Here is a 7,975-nt window from a genome sequence, read left to right as displayed (position 1 = left end):
GTAGCTTATTAGGAAGTGAGTCTGCTCTCAAAGTGTTCTCCTGTCTTTTAACAGATCAAGCAGCACATTTAAATGTTGCTTGGTGCGTTTCTTCTCCTCAAACAGTGAACCTTGTCTAGGCCTACCAGATTAGGATTATTTATTTATTATTTGTATTTTAGAACACTAACCAAGAGCAAGTAAAAATTAATTGCACTGTGGTTAGTATGGTTTACTTATCAGTTGTATTTTAGAATACTTTATATTGATCAGTAACGTCACTTGAGCTGGGCGTGCCTTAATGTGAGCATGCGCACTGCGCTCATTATTCAAAAAGTGGCCATTAGCGCGCTGAGCCCTTGTTGGGAGTTGGGACCGTTGGAACTCTCTGCTTGGAACATGGAAGCAAGGAACACGTTTTAATTTCTTCAATTCAAGTAATTTCGTCAATAAGGTAAGTGTTATCTAGTGTGAATTTGTGTATCTGACATGCTGCCATTATATTAGTGAACATTTGCCAAACGTCACGTCAATAGTGATGAGTGGTTGATGTTTTTTCCACCACATAAACTTAGCCTACTTAAACCTACTTAACCATATTTGTTCCAAAACAATGTTGTAATAAATGGAAGTTTGGTATGTTTTCGTCGAGTTGACACTAGCGACTGCGTTTTGATCGTTAGTTTGAAACAACACGGACATGTTATAAAAGTTACTGCTTGCTGAGACCATTGTTTTAGCCCTGAAATAGCCGTGGCACTTTCTCCATTACAACCCGTACATCTACATAAACGTTAATATTTCATATATAAAGTACTCACCCCACGGCCACAGATGTTACAATTTGAATCGGGTGGGTCTAAGTATCCGTATCTTCCGTATTGTTCAATAAAAAGCATTTTAATCCGATCGCCTGCCATTTTCTAGAGTTATAATGTATCAGAGTGCAATACACCTCCCAACCGTTAGGGTCGCGTAGTTGAAATCATGGAGACGATCCGGACAAAATGGCCACCGATCGGATTAAAATGCTTTTTATTGAACAATACGGAATATACACGGTACTTAGACCCGCTCGATTCAACTTGTTACATCCATGGCCGTGGGGTAAGCACTTTATATTTCATAATCTGAATGTTTATGAAGACGTACGGGATGTAGATGGAGAAAGTCACAACCTGGTTGAACCATAGCTAAGACCATTGATGCTTTGGCTCACGTCGCGCTAACAAATATCAGACTTGCAAGCTCTCAACGCGTCGCATCCACGACGCGTTGTGGGCTTGTAGATCTGCCATTTTGACCCGTGACACGCCGTAGGGCGAGGTATAAATCAGGCTTTGCATCCACTCTATGCGTCGCTAAACGAGGCTTGTTGTTGGTGCTGATTAAACAGTGTTTGAAATGCAACTACACTAACGTTGGTGTATCTGTCCTATAAGATAACATGCCTTTCAGACGCGCTGTGGACACATTTGAGATTGAAACCCATGTTATGTTGCCGGGTTGTGTTGGTGGAGTGTAGTTCATTGTTTATTTCAACCATTGGCATTATGTTAATGGTTCAATAGTGTGGCAGAAATACCCTGTCTTCTGTGTATTTCGAGTAGACAATAAATGGAACAGTGGTTCTCCAACATTTTCATCTTAAGGCCCTCTAAATAGATATGTTTGGCTGCAGAGTCAGACCCCCATCTGAACCAGGGACCCCCAGAAGATTTGTTAATTTTCTTCCAAATAATTCCAAGATTTTTCAAGATTCCTCAAAAATAGCAGATCTACAAGCTTGTAGGACAGCTATTTGTGAATATTAGGGTTAAAGTGGTCAAACTAATTGTGATGCTATATTGTTGTTTTTTTGCTGGTGCCCCTCTGGAACCCCTTCAAGGACCCTGGGTGTCCCTGGGCCCCACTTTGAGAACCACTGACATGGCAGACATGTTATTTTTGCCATTATGTATTGTTGATGTACTCACATTAGAACATGAGATATAGGTTGAATATCCATGTTGAATGTTTTCCATCATTATCTGTTGAAAATAGGGTTAGGGTTAAGGCTATTGTTGTCAGCTCATGGTGCCTTGGGTTATGCCTGTCATAATAATATAAATCACACAAACTGTTGTCACACAATGGTGTGTTTATCAAAGAGCTTATCTACAATAGCCTACTGCTTGCATACACTCTTATAAGTAGACTCATGAGTGATTTTATTTTATTCTGAGTGATTCTCATTTTGCAATTGTTTATATAATATGTTCTCTTCTGTGTAGACCCAATCCTTCGATCTCCTAATCTCTCCATCTGGTGTGGAGAATTTGATTAGTGGGATTCCTCAAGAGGAAGAACTGCAGACTTCAGGTGGGGGTTTCATTTAACATAATGGTTAAATAAACAATAATGAACTGTAACTGTGTTTCTTAGCAGGTGCTAAGGTTATGAGTTGGGTCTCTTGGGTTCTTTCCTGCTTTCTTCACTGTCCTCTGGTCATAGAGATGCTGAAGGGCAGAGCGCTTAGACCCCAAGGCGGTTACCCTCGGCACAACTTTGGGGTTTCACATAATGATATCTGGGTGGTTTTCTATCAGCTGACATGAAAAGCATTCTCTGACCGGGTCAGCCTGTGACTGAGCACTTGGTGTTCAGATAAAACTTGTATTCTCACCATGTGACATTGGTGTAAAATCACTCCTCTGTGTTTGTATAGGTGCACAACACATGCAGTTTGACTCAGCCTGGGCCCTGACCAGAATCCCCTCAGCTACCTTCCTGCCAACAGGCACTGTGCCCATCTTCTGCCTACATGGACATCCGGGAACAGGTTAGCACCTTTTTACCCACGAGTAACAGAGCAACATAAGTTTATTTGGGAATTAACTGTCCAATTGAACTATCAGGGCGACATATGAAAATATGCTTTAGAGGAATGTCTGGTGCTGTATGCAGTTTGGAACCCAGGATGTAAGGTGATGGAGACCTTTATTACACTAGAGGTGTATATATGGAGCTGACTAATTTGTTTGCTGATTCCATGATGACACATTGAGGTTAGACATTCCATAATTGGGCATAGCTGCATTGGGAACTCCTTATATCAGGGGTCTTCAACCTTTTCAGGCCAAGGACCCCCTAACTGAGAAAGAGATGAAGAAGGGACCCCCACTATATATTACATAAAATTGTGTTGCAGATTAAAGCTTTTCATAGATGTTGGATTCATGTTAATGTGTATTGTCAGACATTTTACGACTTAAACCGTCAATACTTAGTAAACTTTCACTCTATACTTGGTCTGCTCTTTTTCCCCTCTTCGCGCTGCGAGGCGTTGTGAGCTTGTAGATCGGCCATTTTTGGCTGAAGTTGTCCTTAGAATAGGGATGCTATTGTTCAAGTGGTTAGTATAAAGAAACAATGATCTTATCACAGAGATTTGGTGGACCAACTCTGAAGCAATTCTGAAGACCCCCTATGGGTCCCGGACCCCCTGTTGAAGACCCCTGCCCTGTTATGGCTGACTCATGGTGACATGAGCGTGGCATGGGGCATCTCCTGTAAGCCAATTTTAATATATAGGTAATTGTCTGATCACAGTTATGAGAAAAAGCGTTCATCTGTATACATTTATCTATTGAAGAATAGTGAAAATAGCAGATCTACAAGCTCGCAACATCTCGCAAAGTGATGTGTTGTGAACATGTAGATCGGCTACTCTCACTATTTTTCAACATTTTTAAATGCCGGGCCTGTTCTGGCCATAGTACATAATGGTATTATTGGCCCCGGTCATTGTCAGTCATGTCAGTCATTTCTTTTTTTGTTTACAAAGCCTAAAAGTCGGAACCGAAATGTAATTCGTCCAATGTTTAATGACAAAACAGTTACATTGTTGATCATAATTATTTGTATGACAATTAACCAAATATTTTCCTAATTTACACACTGTTTCAAATGTATTTAGTCACTGTAGTTTGTTCTGTGGTTTGCTGTGTTGTAGGCTTATGCTGAGTTTAACATGATCACCACCACACACCTAGAGACAGACTTCTTTGATGCTCTGGATCGCTATACACTACAATTGGTCCCTATCTTCAAGTCCAAGAAAGGTGCCATTAGAGAGAAATTATCCGGAATTGTGCAGCAAATTGATGGGTAAGTCTACAACATGTTTCTTATATTTGTATTTATCATGACTAAGTTTATATACAACCTATTACCCCAAATAGTACTTCTGCTTCCCGGTTGTATTACAGAGTGTTAAAGTATTGCTAACTATTGATCGTTGTTGATAACTAAATGCTGTGGATTGTACTATTTTTAAATCACATCTCCAATCAGCAACTGTTCATCAAACATAAACTGTTCACAAAATGTAAGGAAACTTGAATTTGGGTCATTATATCTCCCCTTTACTAATACCAATCAGTAAAGTGTTACATATCATTTTTATCGGTGATTAGTCACCTTTACAACGAGGTACAGCTTGTAAGCATCGGGCATTCATGGAATGAGCAACACAGGCAAACGTGTGGGTAGCGCCGAGCAAAAATGTGCCAAAATCACCCAATATGCTTTTGCTGGTAATCGCTCTTGTTTTGAGCGACCTGCCAGCACACACCTGCTGAGAGGTGGGTTCTGCAACTTTGCGTTCTGCAACATGGGTTCTGCAACTTTGTTGAGTTTGTGTATGCTCCAAGCAGCAACACTGCCCCCATGGAAAGATGCCACGTTTGTCCATTCAGGATAAGGCCTGTGCAATAGGCTCTATGCACAGCAGCCATATTGGACAGAAATTGGGCCCCTTCCTTGCTTCCTTCACAGGTGTTACCAATGACACTAATGAAGGCTCTGTTCCATTTAGTGTAGCACAGTGGTTCTCAAACTTTTGTTTAATTTCAAGGACCCCCATAACTCTGAAAGTGTACAAATGGAACCAAATGGACCCGGGAGGGTCCATTTGGTTCCATTTGTACACTCTCAGAGTTACACCCTCTCAAGGAACCATGAGGGTCCCTGGACCACACTTTGAGACCCACTAGTATTTCTAGTGTGCCAACATACACAATATCAGCACCCTGACTGTTTGACTAGAATGGAACAGAGCCTTCATTAGTATCATTGGTAACACCTGTGAAGGAAGTAAGGAAGGGGCCCAATTCATTCCCAATATGGCTGCTGTGCATAGAGCCTATAGGGCAAGTGAAGCTGGTGTTCCGTTACGCAGATTACGCATTATTTGATGTCAGCCCTGGTAGTACTGTATGCCGGTGTGTGCCAGTCAAAGGTGTGTGTCTGGCACCTGAGCATGGGCCCTGCAACTTTGACATCTGTCTTTGGTACCGTTGTGCAAATCTTGCCTGTACATTTATGGTTCCTCAGTGAAGCAAGTGGTCTGGGTTGTTGTCTTCCTTGTTGACTTCACCAGTCTCACAGAACTTAATCCTAAATTTGGAAATGGTACAAGGGCTAACACCAAATAATGCTGTCACTCGCATAACGGAACACCAGCTTCACTTGCCCTGTTGCACGGGCCTTATCCTGACAAAAGTGGCATCTTTCCATGGGGGGAGTGTTGCTGCTTGGAGCATACACAAACTCAACAAAGTTGCAGAACCCATGTTCAGGTGCCAGTCACTCACCTGTGAGACAGTCACACACCTGTGACTGGCACACACCTGAAGCCCATTGAATGTCATGAATGTCACAACATTGAATGTCAGCAGAAAAGTCTAACAGGCCATTTTGGCACATTTTTGCTCGGTGCTACCCACACGTTTGCTTGTGTTGCTCATTCCATGAATGCCCGATGCTTACAAGCTGTACCTCGTTGTAAAGGCTAATCAACGATAAAAATTATATACAACACTTTACTGATTGGTATTAGTAAAGGGGAGATATAATGGCCCAAATTCAAGTTTCCTTACCTTTTGTGAGCGGTTTATATTGTGGTGTTTCATGCTGTAACTGTACTGTAACTTGTGATGGTCAGATCTTGAACTTTATTTGTTCATTATCCACTTGTAGAAACCTGACGTGACCGCGCTGGGTAGGCTTGTTCTCCGAGGCCGCCTCCTTCTGCTTGGAGATGACCACAGCAGTTTCTACACCACTGTCTTGGTAAGTTCTCATAGTTACACCTTAAAGGTCCAGTGAAATTACATTTTCGATCATTTTATTTTGAAGTTTCAGTCTGAAACGGCCATTCAAACCAATCAGAAGGTTCAATCCCTTCAGGCTATAGCACGGTGGAATCTCACTCACATGGTGTGCAGTGTAAGTGTTTGTAGCCTGCACTCACATGTTGCTCAAGGGAGAGAGATGGCCACTATGCAGAATGTTTGTTACCAAGTTGCTTATTTCTAGCCTAAAATGTTTTCAGATACATATTTTACTGTGCTGATAAGATTACCATGAGTAATATACTGTCAAAAAACAGTAGGCCAACCAATGTTGATAAAACTTCTCAATGCAGATGTGTTAAGTGTCTACATTTCCCTGTTGTAATGTTGTTTTTGTTTGGTTCTGTATAGGATTGTGACAGCGAAAGTGAAGACGCCTAGGCAGAGGTATTGGTCGGATTATGACTGTGAGCAGTGAAGATTCACATCCCTCAGATGGTGTCGACCTTCAGCCAGTGTCAACAGCCATCATCCTTGAAGAGGAGGTATTGTGATGGATAATTTCCAGAACCTCCCTCAAGCAACGTGCCTGCTGTTTAGCCTGACGTATGCACTCAATTTGAAGTACCCTAATGATATGAAGAACATTTTGAACTTTATTCAAAGAGTGATGCTTGGCTTGGGAAAGGAAAAAATTCCCCCCCGCCAAACTGCAAAATCTTAAAAACCTCCTGTCATTTTAGAAAGATTGTATAGTGGATCACTGGTAGGCAGGTTGTCCTCAGCCCTCCTTTGTGACAGTAAACTAAAATGCATGCATTTTATTTTTCTCATGCATGAGAAAATGTTGTAAAGTGATAGGAGTTCTAAATGAAGCCACCTTTATTCATTTTAAGTACTTTAGAGCTGCAAATTATTAAGACTTTGAATGTAATGCCATTAAGTAAAAGTAAGGCACTTTTTTTAAATTGACAAGTGTTCACATGTTCATGTGTGAAATAATGTACTCTATCACTTTTGTCAATCATATCGTTGTAGAATTATTTAGTTTAAATACAGTGCAGACATGATCATTTCAGTGGGCAGTTGCTCATGTCTTCCAGAGTACCAGCAAATCACTCATATTGTTATCATCAACACAGATACTGTTCGTCTTTAGTTGTGTTGAACAGGAGGAGAAGGATGGAGGGGCTACTAGGCTACAATTGCAGTAGCAACACAGAAATGTGTGAGGAATTAATTAGCATAATGACTTTGTGGACGAAAAGAGGTTCACAATCATTGGCTACTCTAAATTCTATAAAATAAAATAAATTAAAATGTGTATATATAGTGCTTGGTGTGGATGGCCCGTTAGGCTTTATTAATTAAGCCATTTGTATTACTAGAGCACTTTTCAGTGTATTTTGTCAGACCGTTGGTTTAGTCTCCAAATGCTTGCAGACATTTTCACGATTTCTTTCATAAATAGCAGATCTACAATCTTGTATATGTTCTATATTTCATCTGTTAAAGCATAAAAACAATGGTTAAATCAGTTCAAAGCAGGTCTAAATGCCTTGGTTCAATAAATGTGAAGATTCAAATCATATTGTCTGTCTTTATTTTTATATTTTCACATTTTGGGAAATGTAAGGTAATTTTGAACAAGATGTAGCCTTACAGTATATCAGCATACACATAATTTAAAATGTACATGCAGATTACCATTAGGTTGTTGGATGATCAGGATCAATATTGATTCCTAACATGATTCAGTATAATCAATTTATAAATTAAATCAGTGTTCGATTCCTGATGTTGTTTAAACATAAAATCAACTAAAATGTGCATGCAGATTACCATTTAGATGATGGTTGAATCAATGTTGATTCCTAATG

The 7,975-nt window shown here is 40.4% G+C and overlaps 1 long non-coding RNA gene across 1 annotated transcript; it reads left to right on the top strand.

The window, feature by feature from the left end:
• The first annotated feature begins 318 nt into the window (after positions 1-318).
• LOC311042458 lies at positions 319-6,023 on the top strand. Its single transcript, XR_014600515.1, has 5 exons — positions 319-433; positions 2,253-2,340; positions 2,687-2,800; positions 3,974-4,128; positions 6,001-6,023. It is a non-coding gene; the product is annotated as an uncharacterized lncRNA (long non-coding RNA).
• Positions 6,024-7,975: the final 1,952 nt, after the last annotated feature.

The sequence above is a fragment of the Gymnoscopelus microlampas genome, assembly GCF_963454915.1.
Source record: "Gymnoscopelus microlampas genome assembly, chromosome: 3".
In the NCBI taxonomy this organism is placed as follows: domain Eukaryota; kingdom Metazoa; phylum Chordata; class Actinopteri; order Myctophiformes; family Myctophidae; genus Gymnoscopelus; species Gymnoscopelus microlampas.
The sequence above is the reverse complement of the archived record's forward strand: the minus strand, read 5'-3'. Positions and strand labels throughout refer to the sequence as shown.